This window comes from Mustela erminea, chromosome 8 (genome assembly GCF_009829155.1).
Source record: "Mustela erminea isolate mMusErm1 chromosome 8, mMusErm1.Pri, whole genome shotgun sequence".
NCBI lineage: Eukaryota > Metazoa > Chordata > Mammalia > Carnivora > Mustelidae > Mustela > Mustela erminea.
In genome coordinates this window covers 87130458-87147109 of record NC_045621.1, presented here as the reverse complement: position 1 = coordinate 87147109, position 16652 = coordinate 87130458, and the positions used below count along the sequence as shown (strand labels likewise).

Here is a 16652-nt window from a genome sequence, read left to right as displayed (position 1 = left end):
CAGAGGCCTCAACACACTGAGCCACCCAGACATCCCAAGGATACAGTTTTGAGAGAGCAATGCATTGATGAGACGATCCGGAGGGTTTATGAGAGGGACCCAGGTAAGGCCTCTATATAAACTTGAGATTTTGGTGCAGAGAACTACTTGTCCTGTGACGGCCCAAGACCAGCCTTGTATGTAAGCTCCCTGGCTTATTAACCCTCCAACCTTCCAATCTGGAGGGGTTGCCTCTTTGGTCTCTCCTTGGCCTCCGTGTGTACAAAAGGCAGTTTCATATTTCCCTGGGAAGCCCCTAATTTGGGGGACCAACGCTTTTATTCCGGCAGATAGATGGCTTTCATTTGTGTCTTCCCTTATATCAAAAATAACCTGAATCTGAACATAAGTGGCTTGGTCAAGGTTAAATAAATAGAGTGTCAGAACTGAGGCCTGAATTCTGCTTTCCTCATGTTCAGTGTCATGTTCTTTGCAGTTTTCCTCAGTATTAAGGACAGTACTGAGTAGAAACCTTCAGGGCTCTGCACACTTGAAAAGGTGCATCCCAGATTGATAATCAATAGATCTTGGGTCCATCTGAAAAATAATTTTGAAAAGGAAAAGTCCTGGAGAAAGTAGATTAACTTGCAAGGGACATGCCATCTTTCACTTGGGCTATATAAACCAAAAAAATTTTTTTTTAATGATTGTCTTTATATGTGCCAACCATTCCACACCACTGAGAGCTATTACACACTTTTCTAGTTCTAATTGGCTTGTATGACAAGAGATTGTGATTTAACTTTCTCATATGTTTGAAAGGGGAGCTTTTCCTTTTGTGAAACTCCCAGAAATCTCACAAAACCAGCCAAGCCTGGACATCCAGGAGCTTATTTCTTGAACTCCATGGTTCAATAAAGATGCACAAGCCATTGTTGTTTTTGAGGGCTCCCCTCCACCCAAAATATGTCCTGGACTAGTTAAAGTGTGAACCAGATGAGCACATAGCAGCTTGCCAAAAAATGTTACCCTTTCCATCTTTGATTTTTCTTCTGAAATCAGGCCACAGAAAAAATCATTCAGCTAGAGCAAATCTGGTCAGCAGATTCAGGACTGCTCAGGAAATTGCCACCCCAGTGTGAAAGCCACCACCAGAGTAAGGGTCAGAACATGGGCTATATAAGTACCCTTCTTTCCTCCAGGTGGCATCAGGGCCCTGGGCTGCTGCCAGCTCTCAAGTTCATTAGCAACCTTCCCAAAACCTTGGATTCACGACGTGGAGCACCTCTTAGTAGGTCCATCCATGAGTGAGAGAGAAGTGTCAGCTCTGTGAATTGGAAGTGGCTTCTCGGCTTCCCAAGTCAGTAAGCAGAGCTTCCCAATGGTATGTGGGCATGCCCACACCGACAGAGGACCTTAGAGACTTGGGTTTTGAGTTCTTGCTAGAAGGCAGAGAAAGAGGAAGTTCCCTGAGTGCTTCCCCGCCTGCTCCTCCCCCTGCTATATTTTTAACCATGCATTTCCCCCCATTAAATCAGAATTGATGAAACCTATATAAATGTAGTAATGTTTGAAAATTGAAAAGTACGTTGAAAAATAACAATATTCTTGACTATACAAGGCAATTTCTTCAAATCGAGTAATGATGTGATGTGTGTGGTTAACCGTATCTACGCAGGAAGTGGTTTTATTTTAAAGTTTTTGTGCTCACCCCCACCCCCTGCTTTTTTTTTTTTCCCTCCAGTACTGAAATTAAGCAGCATCCAACGTAGGCCTATTCTTACGACATGTGACTTTACTTTACTGTTTTCCGTTTTTGTTGAAAGAGTCATTAACAGTTGGAAGTTGATGGCAGTTTCAATAACAAGTGAACACCGAGAAAAGGTAAGTAAATTTTAACCTTATACTGAACAGAAAATTTAAACTTGAAAATGTTTGGCGGTGTCCTACGGTTTTGTGTGAACATACAAATATTTCTACAGAAATGGGTTTCACCTGTGATTAAAACATCGGTTTGTTTCCTTTGGTGTAGAAACATTCTTCTTTTCATATTTGCAACTGTCAAATTCAAAAGTCCCTTAACAGATATTATACTAGGATCTTTGCTAAGATTTTATACTAAAATATTAAAGACAGACTAAGGCATAGTTTGAGTTTGAAAGTACTTTCAAAAATACTAGAGAAAATATGGGACTTCGCATCTCTAACTGGTAGTTTTACGAACTCTCATTTAAGTGGCACCTTTTTACAAATATGTGTACTATTCAGAATCCAGATAATGAAAGATAAAAAGGCACTTTGTAATAATAAGAAACAATACCTGAATTGCAACGTGTAAGAGCTACTATAAAGTGTTGTGTTATGTTAACATTAGAAACCTTTGAAAAAGTGTAGTTTAGTAAATGTGTAGTTTATTAAAGAGCTGTTAAAAGGAAGGAAAGTTTTAAAATGCAAAAGAGAGCTCTCTGTTATGACACTTGAATATTTTAATTTTTCTTAAATTGTATTTAAAATATAGTGTGAAAGGAGGGCAAGTTTCTATTTCATAAGCAAAACTCTCTGTTAAATAAGAAAGACATAGCTGACTTTATCGAAGGTTACTTTTGGGAGACAGGGCAAATTGGAGCTACATTTTTGGTATTTATAGAATTAAATAATTTTCCTTCTTTGAGATTTTCCAAAATAATAACCTTAGAAATGAAAAAGATTAGTTAACCACAAAGCGATGAGAACTTTTCATTAATATTGACTTCTTGCTTTTACAAAATGTCTTTGTGTTCCATAACATATGAACAAAAAATATACAGTACTGCTAATCTCAGAGACAAATACCTAAAATAAATCTGAATGTATATTTTTGAAAGAATTTTAATAAGAACTCCAGATATGATCCACTCTTCCCTAATAATATTTTTATTGTGCTGTTGAATGGGGTAAGTGATGGCTCCACAACACCGATTTTTTGTGTTATTAAAAAATGGTTACAGGGTTGATAAGTGGCAACAATTCTTTTCTTGTATTATCTTTCATTGAAAGACACATATAAATGTTTTTTGATATGGTCAATTTAGTAGGAAATTATTTGGCATACTAGTACACTCTATTTTAAGACCTCTTCAGTTGTCAATACTGAGGCTAGCTACTTGTTGACTATTAAAAGGCTGACACACACACACAAAAAAACAGAGATTAGGACTTGGTGTTCAATACGTGTTTTATTGTTAGAGTGTAGGGAGACCCTGGTAATATGTATTTGCTTTGATATTCTGATTAGTTTTTCAGTTGGTTACATTTCCACACAATGGAAAGCATTATTTAAATCTGTCTTCAATATTGTGGTTCTGAACCTCTGCATCTACAGAAGCTGTACAATTCAGATAGTTTTGGTTGATATGTCATTACTTTCATTTTATTATAAAAGAACATCACATGAATAAACATATGTAGTACTTATGCATTACCAAGAGTGACTGTCCACATAAACATATGACTCTGAAAAAATGTCCACTGCAGTTTTTTAAACCATTTCATATTTTTAATAGCCAGATTCCTTGTTAAATGATTGTTTCTTGAAGAAACTGTCAAATTAAAATATAAATATCTTATGAAGTATGTGTAAAACTAAGAATGAGTTACGTAGCTCAGTATGGATTTATAAAGAACAACAATTAGCACCGATGGACATATAAACTGAGGCATTCTCAGAATTGTTTGTAAAAACAAGTAATGCATTATCATTTGAACACACAGACCGAATCCTAAAGAGAGTCAAGTACAAATGAGGTATTACTATAGGTTACTATACCTTTATACATTTTAAGTGAATAAATAAACAAATTTTGGTGAAATGAAACAATGCAGAAAATCTTATTTGGAAAGTAATTTCAAAACTGATTTATGAAAAGTATATCATGCTTTTCCACTTGGGGCCAGCATTCAGCAAAATTGAGAAAAGAGAATTTTTTTCATTGATATTCCTCCTTTATTCTTTTTGAATGCTTTGATTTGGAATGGCCTGCTCTGTCCCTAACTTAGAATCTCACAGCCTTGGTACCTAGAAGGACAGACCCCACTTGGCTCCTTCCATCCTACTTCAGTTGTCCTTAAAACTTACTCATCCCATTTCCCAGCACTTAGAGCATCTGATAAAAATAATTCATGCTCACAGGAGAAAGCTACAGAGCTTTGTTTCTTTTTACTTCTTAGCCAGGCCTCCCCTCCCTGGTAAAATTTTAATAAGGTCACTCAATAGACAAATCCAAAGGGACAGCTACATGTTGAAGACTTCAGTCAGGTGAAGAAAATGATACTATAGCAAATAGTTGGGGGATGGAAGAGTGTTTTGTTAACCATTGGTCCTCTTAAGGTATTTAAACACAGTGTGTCTTATATGAAGGGTCCACAGAGATGTGTTCATTCCTCTAAGATATTCCTGAATAATATATACACCGTTCTTGTAGAGGATGAAAATTAATTGCACTATGCCTTAACACTATTTTCATATTCACATACACTTAGAAAATACTTAAATACTCCATTGTTTAATATATATGCATTTTTAAAATAATTTAATATTCTGAATTTAAAACTTTGGATACCAGAAGCATATTTTTTTGCACTGAACAATACATGTTATTGAGCTAGAGTTTAAACTATACTTACAAGTATTCTAAATATCAGTTTAGAGTTGGCAAAATGCCTTTTTTTTTTTTTTTTCAAATGATGGAAAATGAGTTGAAATTAGTTTAGGCAATAGAGATAGTCACTAATTTGTATAACTTTAAAACCCAAGGAAAGCAAAGTCAGGCATGGTAGAATCTAGGAGCTCACATGGGTTTTTGATTGGGTTGTATTTTCTTCATTACTCAGATTTTTTTTTTTTTTCCCAATGTGCTATAAGCCCTCTCTGACAGAAGTTCACAGAATTGACTAGAAAGTGTTAGGTTTACATTTGACCCTTTCAGATGTGTTGCAGAATTTTGACTTTCCCCTATCACCACTGTAAAGGTCTCAGATTGAGATCTGATTGGGCCAAATTTTGTCACATGACCATGGTAGAGCTAATCATTGACCCTAAGACACTAGCACCATGAGTGACTGCATTGGGTCACGGGTCTTCTCTAGCATGGAGGGGCCTCCTGAGCCTGCAACACATGTACTCTTTGCTGAATGGAGGTGCCTCCACACAGAAACTAAAATACTTTCCCCAGAAGAAAAGTGACTTTATTTCTTATAGGTAAAAGCCGCAGAACTCTACTATACAGCCACAAATGGTCACACTTAAAAAAAGTGCTTATTCAAATTCTCTGAACTTTATAATCAGACAGAAATACAGTATCAGTTTAAAGGTAGGTTTGAATGAAGCAAGCGTTTCAATTAAACTGAATTTTAAAGTATTTTTCAAGAGCTACCTCATAGATGAATACTTGTCTCAACATTTTTCTTCTAGGAGTTTATAATCTAATATGATTGTTACATTAATAATTATTATAATACAAGTGAAATTTGTCCAATACCATATGAGGATTCAGAAACTCATGAAACATTTTGTATTCCAGTTATGTGCCAGGCAGTAAATTAGAGAATTTCCAGGCATTATATCACTTGATTATATCCTATCAGAGAAATCAGGACAGTTTGGGAGGAAAGATTTGTAGTATTTTTCAAAGACAGCTAGGATTTGGGATTTGAGAAACATTCCAGGGAACAGAAAGGGGATATGTCCAGACACAAAAGTCAGAGAATTTCCAAGGAAAAATGAGCTGACTAGTTTTGGTAGCTACAAATACAGTAGTAGGAGATAAGGCCAGAAAGACGTTTGAAATCCTAAGAGAGGAGACCTGCTGAGCAGATTATGATGAAAGGTTGTAAGTAACAATAGTACTGTTAAGCAGGGGAAATACATAATTGAAAGTCCTCATTTGGATGATGGGCTAGCCAGCATCCGGATTTATTTGCTTTTTGCATAGATCTCCCTGCTGGTGGTATACTCCTCAGGACAGTTTGCAGAAATAGTTGCAGTCAGAGAAGGTAGATATTCCTGTAAGGTCAAGCGCTGGTTCCCCTCTCCACGTGCCTTGAGGTCCTTAGACAGGCTGTGGTTATAATGATTTATGGACGTATTTTTGTTTTGTTTTGTTTTGAATTTAAGAATAGGTGATGCGGCAAGAGGTTCAAAATCAAAACCTAAATATAAAAATTATAGAAAATAATCTTTCTTCCATTCCCATTTCTATATACCTCTATCCACCCCCCTTAATCCAATAGGGAACCACTTTTCATAGTTTTTTTTTTTTTAAATCTTTCACAATTGCATATACTTATATATAATGAAAGTGCATATATCATCCCTTATTATATTAAAGGTAGCATATTATACACACCTCTCCACTTTGCTTTTTTTTTCCTTTTAATAATATCTTAGAGATATTTCCATAGTAAAAATGAGAAACTGTTCAATTTTTTCTCCCTCTTAGTATTCCACTGTGTGGATGTATCAGATTTTATTAAAAGAGTCATGGGTGTCTTCAATTTTTCCTAATGTAATGAATGTGTTAATGAAATTGTGTGTGTTTTCAAATATATCCTTGGGATGAACTTCCAGGGATACTATTTACTTATAAGCCAAGAGACAAAATAATTTGTCTCTTGGTTTATAATCTAGAATGCTGGTCGAAGCTCTGTAGCCAAACTTTTCAGATTTTGCTAATGGGTAGAAAATTGTATCGCAATGTAGTTTTATGGGTATTTCTGTTATTATGATTGAGATTGAGCTTGCTTTTTAAAAGATTAAAGATATGCTTGTTTTTCTTCCTTTTTAAAGAAGATTTTATTTATTTATGAGAGAGAGAGAGAAAGATAGTAAGAGGGAGGAGTAGAGGGAGAGGAACAAGCAAGCTCTATGTTTGGCTTGGGGCTCGGCTCCATCTCAGGACTCTGCAATCATGACCTGAGCTAAAACCAAGGGTTGGACACTTAACCAACCCAGCCATTCAGGTGCCCCTACTTATTTTTCTTAATAAGATAATGTATCCTTTCTCAGTTTTTTAATTAAGGACCAAAAGCATTAATGAAGTTCAAGCTTTAGAGGGAGATGTCAGAGAAGTAAGAAATTGGGGATAGCCTATGTAAAATACTCTTTTTTTAAGTCTCGAAATAGGTAGTAGTTAGAAAAGGGATGAAACATGAATGTTGAAGTGAAGGAAAAGAGAAAAGGAATGCAAATGAAGGAAACAAAGGCAATATATCCAGAAAGCTGACAAGGTCTCAGAGACTAAAGACAGTTGCATGTGATCATGAGCTCAAGTAGATAAGTTACCAGGTAAGTTAACCTGAACCTGAAGGGAGAGCGCTTTAATGAGTGTGTATGTGGATGATGGGATAGAAAGAGGCATTGAGGAGGCAAAGTGAGGAAATATACACTTCATGGTTCCAGTCTCCTCTAACATTGTAGGAAAGCTCATCTGATGAGAGGGAATATTTACAGAATGCCAAAGAATAAGCAGAAAATCTTATTTTTAAAATAGAGACCTTGTCGATTACACATACTACTATTGCAGGTTTAAAATTGATTGTTATTTTGGTGGGCATCAGCCCAATTCAATTCAATTCCGTAAATAGTTTTAAACTCTAAGTACACTGTGTTGTGCTAGAAATTATTGGGGACACAAAGAATCAATGTGCTATCTAGCCAATGAAAACTTTTTAGGTAATTTAGTGCACAAACACAAGAATTTAAGCATAAATCTAAATGTATAAATGCAGTGCTATGGAAATATCACAGGACATTTTATTCTCAGAGTCTTAGACTCATTTTGCCAAATTAATGGTGATTTACATGTCTTTATATTAGTAAACTATAGTCTACTATAGTAGACTATGTGAGCTGCATTTGATGCAATTGAACATTCCTGCCCTATTGAACCTCTCCCTTCATTTGACTCCTGGGTATTTCATTCTTTCAGTTTTTCACCAAACTAACTGGACGCTCTTTCTCTGTCTCCTTTGATAAATCTTCCTCATCATTCAACTCTAAATATTGGAATGCCTTGCACTCAGTCTTCAGATTTCTTTCTTTTTAGCCTTGGCTCTTGTCTTCTAAGTTTATTCCCAGGCAAATGTCTTACCATGCCATGAGTTTAAATATGATCTGTATTCTAGTTGTATCTCGAGATCAGAACTTTTTCTTAGCATTTTAACTATAAACACAACTAGCTACTCATCATCTTCACTTGAATGTCACTCGAATGTCTCATTGGGATAGCAAAATGATTATGTTCAAAACTAACCTCTTACTTACTCCCTTCTTGCCCCCAACCCAACTTGCTTCTTCCCTATTTTTACTCATCTCAGTTAATAGCAGCACCATTCATCTATCTGTGAATTACCTTCAGTTATACTCTTACCCACATATTTCCTACTCCAAACCACATTCAATTCATCAGCAATAAGCAGAGCCTATAAAATTTTGATTTAGATCCCATTATTCTATTTACTTAACTTTTCTCAATAGTGGCTCTTGGAAAGTTACATATTTTTTTCAGACTCAAGGTTCGTTATTTTTTATCAAATTTTTGTTTGTTAGTTGGTATAATGACTTTTCCTCAAAAAAAAAAAAACCTGTTAAATGAATACAATCTGTGGCATGTAGTAACATCGCAATTTTAGATAAAACTATACTCATTAATTCACTTTCTACTTTTAAGTGAGAGAGAAATCATATAAAACATATGGAATAATTTTGGTTTGCACATGTTTCAATGCCCTCAAGAAGGTTGGAGAGGTGGCAACTTCTAGAACCTTCCAGAACCTTCCACTCAGGGTTTTTTTTTTTTTTTTTGACCCTAAAGATGTTTTTCTGTGGTATCATTGACTATTAAGTACACTCCATGGGCAAGAATACCGTAAGTCTCACAAACATTGAAAATATTGTCAGAGGAAATAATACAGGAAAAAAAGACATTTAATCAATACAAGAATCATTTCTATGTTACATTTTAGATATAATTTATTTTTTATTTTTACTTAAAAATAATTTTTTATTACTTATGTGAACTGGTTTACTTTATTCATATATTTTTGTATTTATAAATGTTGATTGTATATCTTGGGCTTTTCTTTAACAGCTTTTCTCTTAGGAGGAATGAATCAGACATTAAGCAAGGGGTAAAATATAAACTGAATTATCCCAAATCCAGTTACCTTTTACCACTTCTACCACTGATACTACAGAATCTTCCTGACTCATCTTCTTGCTTCTACATTTCATACCATACTTATTTCCTAAGAAGTAGCCAGAGTGACCTTCTTAAGACTTAAATCCTAAAACTTCCCCAGTTTAAAAAAAAAAAAAAATTCTAAATGACTTTCTATTTTATTTCAAATTAATTCAATCTCCTTTCATGACTTGCAGGGCTCTCTCTTTTTCATTAATTTGCTTTCATTTTTCTAAATAGCATTTTGGATATAGGGAATTATTATTATTATTTTTTGTCTACTTGCTTAGTGGCTATTTTCAACTTAAACTGAATCGTCTATGAGCATATCGACCTTGTCTGTTTATTTGCTATTGAACATCTAGAAAGTAGAACATGGTAAGCAGATGATAAACTCTCAATGAATATTTGGTTAGTGAAAAAATAAATGATATGAAAGTTGACTCTGGACTATAGAGTCAAAAAGGCTTTCTGGAGATTTGTGACTTCTTCTGGGTCTGAAAAAAAAAATAGAATAAATTTAGGAAAAGATAAGCTAGAAAGAGAAGCTAGTTCAAACCAATGACAAATGATGGGTATGTTTTGAGTAACCTTGCAGTGATGAAAGTTTGGATTGGAAGACTGAATTCATTATATACTATAGTGCCTTTCTGAAACTCAGAAGAAATGACCCACCATCTGAAAACATACTGCCATAAACTGATGCAAAACACCAATCATCTCCAAACATTTAAATTTTAAACTATTTCACTAAAAGCATTAATTTTATGTTTACTGTAAATTAATTTCTTAAACACAGAGAGAACTTTTTGTTCTAGTCTCTACTGGTGTAATGCTGAACTTAGACTCAAATGAGATATCTACTTAAAAGAGCTCTGAAAGGTTGAATACTCAGGAAATTGGGTGCTGAGTCAAAGGGAAATTTATCTTTCTGCATTAGTTTTTTATTATAATGTAAAGGCTACAGTCAAAGCAATGGAATTCTTTTTTTTTTTTTTTAAGGTTTTATTTGTTCATTAGAGGGAGAAAGAAAGAGATCACACACAAACAGGGGGAAAGGCAGAGAGAAAGGGAGAAACAGACTCCCTGCTGAGCTGGGACCCCCCCCCCACACACACCCCCTCCCCTCACCCACTCCACCCCGCACTGTGGGGCTAGATCCCAGGACCTGGAGATCATGACTTGAGCTGAAGTCAGATACTTAACCATCTGAGCCACCCAGGTGCCCCTGAGCAATTCATCTTTCTGCTAAAGGCAGTAGAAAATCAACCAATCTGAGTTTCCATATAATGTTACCTATTCATTTCAGGAAAAAAAGACATTTAATCAATACAAGAATCACTTCTGTGGTACATTTTATATATAATTTATTTTTTATCTTTACTTAAAAATAATTTTTTTTTTTTGGTTGTCTTAAGTGGAATACAGGAGAAAAATGAGTGTTGATTACCCCAGTGGTATCTCCAACACTGTGTTGGGTACTATGGTGTTACAAAATATAGACAATTATTTTCTCAATCTCAAGATGCTTACAATAGTGTGAGACATTCATCAATATACATTAGAGAGGCATTGTAAACAATGATCATCATAGCTATGATTATGATAGTATGTATAATGCATGTTATATATTGGGTGTTTTGCCTACCTAATAGTATCTGATAGCCACAAAAGTCATGTAAAGAAGTTAGTACGTCCATTTTAAAGATAAGGAAATTAAAGGTAAGTGGCTAAGTGCCCAAATTTACAGGGCAATGTGGTAGAGTATGTCATGATTTAGAGGCATATTTGAGATAAATCCACGAGAATACAAAAATCCATGTTATTTTCACTCTGCCATGCTAACAATTTCTAAGTCGATTAAGTGTTAGGAGTTAAGCAATGCTGGACTACATTTGTGAGGCCCTAAGGTCCGAAAGGGTCTAAAACGATCCTGCTTTGTTTGCTGTCTAAAATGATACCATCTGTGGAAAACCTGTTTCTTGTTTGCTGCGTATATTGCCTTCTGTAAAGATGTTATACAACATGTGAGGAAGAAAACAATTTTTGCCTCTGCTTCTGTCACATTGCAGGTGCCTTTTCTATTTCTTTTTTTTTTTTTTTTTTCCTGTAGACCTATGTTCTCTCCTCAGCCTGCAAACCCCCCGAATACTTTCTTAGATCTTGTAGCTGATTATGAAAGCAACTAGCTACAAATGGGTATTCAGTATTTGACATGTGCCTTGTCTAAACTGAGTGTAAAATAACCATATTTTGAAAACTCAGTACAAATAAAAAGAATGGTAACATTTTTATATTGATTATATGTTGAAATTATAAAATGTTAACATATTGAATTAAATAAAATATATTATTAAAGTTAATGTCATCCACTTCATTTTTCTCCTGCAATGTGGTTGCCAGAACATTTAAATAGTTTCCCGTTACCTGGCTTGAAATTGGATGAATGAATAAATAAATAAACAAATAAAATTCCTCAAAGATAGTCCTTAAAGTACTATCTTTGCCCTTGGCCTTTCTCCCAATGCTGTTTCTCATTTTTAGTTGTCCCTTGATGCCATTCCATGGAATCCCAACAGCAGTTCAAACTGAATATGTCGCCAGTTAGCCCCTAATCTCCCTACAGAATCCTCCTCTTTCTCCTGCTGACTTGATGTCCCTATTTTTGAAATTACCTAAACAAGTAAGCTTGGAATCTCTGTGGACCCCTGTACGCTGCTTATTCCATACACATCCAGTCAGTTGCCAGGTTTTAGGGGCATCCATTTCCTTCTCTCCATTTCATTTATTGTCACAGTTATTAATTTGGTCATCCATTAAGTCTTGCCTAGACTATAGCCAAAGGGGTCTTACTTGCCCTCATACTCCTGTTTCTCTTACTGCTTTACTTTGCCTATTTCAGATTCACTTTATGTCTTCAGGGTGATGGTTGGGTTCAAGTTAATTAATATATGTATATTCTATTTAGAGTTTTAAAAGTGATTTTATGTACATTATTTTATGTGATCATTCAGCAAGCTCGTAAGAAAAGCAGGAGATTTTCATAGATTTAATAGAAGAAGACAATGAAATATAGAAAAATTGAATTGTTTCAAGACATGTCAAGAACATATTTTTCCTAAGTGTTTTCTGGTTTCTGAGCCTGTGCTCTAAATACCTTATTATCACTGTAAGGGATTAAAAAAAAAAGTTCTGGAACAGAATCTGGTCGATTGATTGGATGGAGAGAAGAGAATGAGTGCTCCCACAACCTGGCATTTATGCCTGTCTGAGATCTCTGGGCTCCACCCCTTGCTAGATACAGTCCATGGTATTTTGTGCGAGTTACTTAATCTCTTGAAGACTGAGTTCCCTCATCTAAAAAATGGGGAGTTTCCTCATGAGTTAAGACAGAAAATAACATGTGTAAAGAACTTTGCCTAGTTTGTAGCAGAAAATCATTGCTTTAAAAAAGTTTAAATGTAGTGTGAATAGTAGCTGTAGTAGTAACTGTTTTATCAGGTTGCCTAGAATCCAATGATGACCACAGTTTTCCTTCATTATGATCTAAAGATCATGGCAGGATAATTCTGGTTTATTTCAATTCTGAGTATTACGATAACATTATGAAACCCATCAAGAGCAATTTCTTGCGATTAGTTTCATTTCCTCAATACAGCTGCGTGGGGGAATATAGTATGGCCGTGTGAAGGAGGAGAAAGAAGGCTCTTTTCTTGTTTATTTACCAGTTTTTGGTTGATATGGAAATTTTCCTTCAAGCAGTTCAAGTTGTGTCCTCACTGAAGATACCCTTTAGTTTTGAAGAATTAATCCATCACACAGAGCAATTTATTTATTTATTTAGTATTTATTCAGGCATCAAAGCAAAGTTTATTGGGCAGTAGTACCAAGCTCCTGAAGAGAGGGGACCTGAGAGGGTTGCCCACACAGAGCAGTTTATTTATTTTATTTATTTGTTTTTTATTTTTAAAAGATTGTACTTATTTGTCAAAGAGAGAGACAGGGAGCACAAGCAGAGGGAGCAGCAGACAGAGAGAGAAGCAGACTCTCTCCCAGCGTCCTGGGATCATGACCTGAGCCAAAGGCAGCTGCTTAACCAACTGAGCCACCCAGGTGTCCCCACACAGCACAATTTCAAAAGTGGTAGAGAACCATTGACTCTTGGACTTGAAATTAAAGTGAAGCAAAGAAAAACTACAGATAAGGAGAGAGACAAAAAATAGAATTCTCCTCACGCATTTTTAGTTTACATATGATTTTTCCTAGAGTGGTAAGGTGGTGACAGAAATGGTTCATGAGGCAGCTATGCTGGGGTCCTAGTAAAGTGATTCTGAGAAAAGGAAAAATAAGAAAGAAATTTGGAAGGTCCAGAGTCTAGGTTGCTGCCCCAGTTAGAGAAGAGATAGAAGTGTTTTGTTTTTTTCCTTGGGGAATCCTGCTCAGGATACTATGTGTGGAGGTTGAATGACTTCGTGGATCTCAGTCCTAATTCTGAAAGCAGTCGGTGTCAGCATATTGGATTAATGAGAGCAGTGTGTCAGTGGGAAGTGACGGACCAAATGCCCAGTGACAATGGTGCTGTCTTTGGAGAACTGGCTTTATATCCTATAGACCAGAAGGCTTTAGGGTAGAGGTCTAGCTTTAAGAAGGGAGATTAGTAAGTGGGCCATAGTTTCAGAGTGAGAGAAATCAGCTTGAAAGGAAGACTATAGACTGGTCAGTATGGCAGGTGGGTGGAGAGGATGCTTTGAGGCTGGGAAGGTGGGGGGGGGGGGTGACATGCAGTAATTGTTCTGACTTCCCCTGACTGTGGTGCACTGTATCCTAGGTCCGTGTGGCATATTTTTATGTAGAGAAGTAGGAAGGAAAAAAAAAGAATCCAGTGACACTTGGGACTGGAAATCGCAACCATTCTAACAGGGTGGCCAACCTGAACTTGCTGGAAATGTTGATGGTACTAGGGGATTTCGGGCAGACACCTCTACGATGCCCTCTCTATAGTACGGAGCCATGCTGACACATGCAGTGTCTGATTTAAAGAGCTCACAGCCAGTTTGGTCAGAAGAAACACATAACTCAAATAGAGAGCAGAACACAATAGAAGTCAGGATCTAATTATCTGCTAAAACGTAGTAGGAGCAATAAAGGAGGTGAGAGCAGGGAGGGAAGAAAAGGGCAACCTGCTTGGCCGTAGCAAAGAGCACAGCATAGTACCTGACTCCTGGCAATGTGTGATCATGCGGAAAAAGTTATACAAATAGATGAAATAATACTAATCTCTGAGGAACCTCTTTCTAAACCAGTGGTACAGGTACAGTCTCTTGGTTTCATTCTCCATTTCTAATCCCACCAGTGTGGGCGGAAAAATGAGATATAGAAAATTATACTGATTTAACTTGCAGCAGAAACTGCTATATCGGAGAGAACTTGCCCTGTTTACAGGATGTAGAAGCTGCCCCTCCCCCCCGCAGCCAGCTGACTGTTACCATACATCCTTGACCAGTTTTCTACGTCTTCTGATTTTTCAAGGGGGGGACACACAGATCTGCACATGTTTCTCTTTTTTTAAAATACAAATCCTCATTTTTCGATTGGAAACTGATTCAAAACATTCTAAAACATTGTTCAGGCCCAACAACATATGTCTGTGGGTTGAATTTGGTTGGCAGTCTGCCAGTTTTCCACCTCTTCTTGAATTTATAGCTACTCCTAAGAAAGCAGGAGCATAGTGTCATGATTAGAAAGAACTAGACTCCTCCAGATAACTTCCATATACAGAATAAATCTTAATAAAGGCTCAGAGACTCACCAACACATTTGATTAGTCTACCAAAGAAAATCCATTTTTGTGTAGACTTTTCATTGAGGCCCTTGTTTCGTTTGTCTAACTTCCATGAGTGGGTTCCTTTTCCTAACTTGAAAGAACCGATGCTGTTCTATTGCTAATGTTCCTCAAGGCATTTTTTTAAAAAAAGATTTTATTTATTTATTTGACAGAGACAAATCACAAGTGGGCAGACAGGCAGGCAGAGAGAGGGGGGAAGAAGGCTCCCTGCTGAGCAGAAAGCCCAGTGCAGGTCTCAATCCCAGGACTCTGGGATCATGACCTGAGCCGAAGGCAGAGGCTTTAACCCACTGAGCCACCCAGGCGCTCCTCCTCAAGGCATTTTTTTAATCATTACAAGATGGCTCCAAAAGTTAACTTTTCTAAGTAATAACAAGTAGAGTCATCCTTAATTTGTCTGGTATTTTCAAAGTCATGTGATATAAGATATGGACCAGAACTTGGGCACTCGCACAGGTGCATTGTTTTAGGGGAGATCGAAGGGATGTATATATGTTAGGTGGTGAAGATAATCTAAACAACAGTTTAAACACATGTACACACTCACATGCACACACACGTACATGTGAAATCCACAGCGTGCTAGATGAGGAAATGTGGGATGGGTGTGATTGTGTAACCCATTTCATCATACAAATTGTGAATAGATGGGCATCAGTAAGCCTCAGAAGTAGATAAGACAAAGAATGTAAGCAAATAAAGGGAGGACAGAAGGAAAATAAAAATTACTGTTGAATGATTTTTAAATAAAATAAGTAATCCTGATAGCCATTTTAAAATTCCAGACTTTTTATGCGTTTTCTTTTGACTTCAAGGCAGCCAAGTCCAGATTCTGTATTTTGCTTTGTGAGGAGCCTAAATTAAAATAGATATTTGGTTATACTACCTCAAATTATAATAACATTCACTTAACTGGAACCTAGATGGATAGATAATGTATCTAACCATCTCCTCTCCCTTTTCCCTCCTGGGGTGAGGTCCCTGAATTCCACTTTGAGGAAAGAGAAGCACTCCTTGTTTAATTTGGGGCTTCAGCCCCTAATAACTCCTGGGTGGAGATTCCTGGTAATTCACCTGAAGTTCTTCAAGAAATTAAGGCATTGAAAGAGTCTTTTCAGCCTAGAAAGGAAAAGATACATTTTGCAAAGTAAATACACTTGGCATATTGAAGGATACTCAAAGGCAAGAATTTAAAAACTCAATCAAAAACTTTCAATTTAAATACTGTGAACTAGTAAATATTTTTTGCCATTTTGATATTCTTGGCTTCATGAAAGAAAGCCTCATTGCCCAAAGATTTCAGATTAAGTTTGAATGAAAACAACAAAATTTTGTGGAATTTGTTTGTTCTCACACCAAACATCCTTTGAGGTTTTACAATCAAGAGAAATGTTTTCCAAAGGTTTAAATTGATATTGTTTTACTCACACTTACCAAGTTCATGATATAAACATTAAAAAACAAATTAAAAAAAAGCACTCATGTTGAAACACTCACAATAGACCCAGACTGCTTGTAGTATGATCCTATTGGGTTTTTCCTTTATATGAAAGAATTCATTTTTCAGTATCTACCTATTTAGCCATGTAGTCACTTCTCTTCTCACTTTTCCC

General features: G+C 36.2%; 1 protein-coding gene across 1 annotated transcript in view; it reads left to right on the top strand.

Moving 5' to 3' along the window:
- The first annotated feature begins 1554 nt into the window (after window positions 1-1554).
- ARHGAP15 (Rho GTPase activating protein 15) overlaps window positions 1555-16652 on the top strand; it is a 601111-nt gene continuing 586013 nt past the window's right edge. The window contains exon 1 of the mRNA XM_032356220.1: window positions 1555-1863. The gene's annotated coding sequence lies outside the window, so the exon portion shown is untranslated. The remainder of the gene's footprint in view (window positions 1864-16652) is intronic.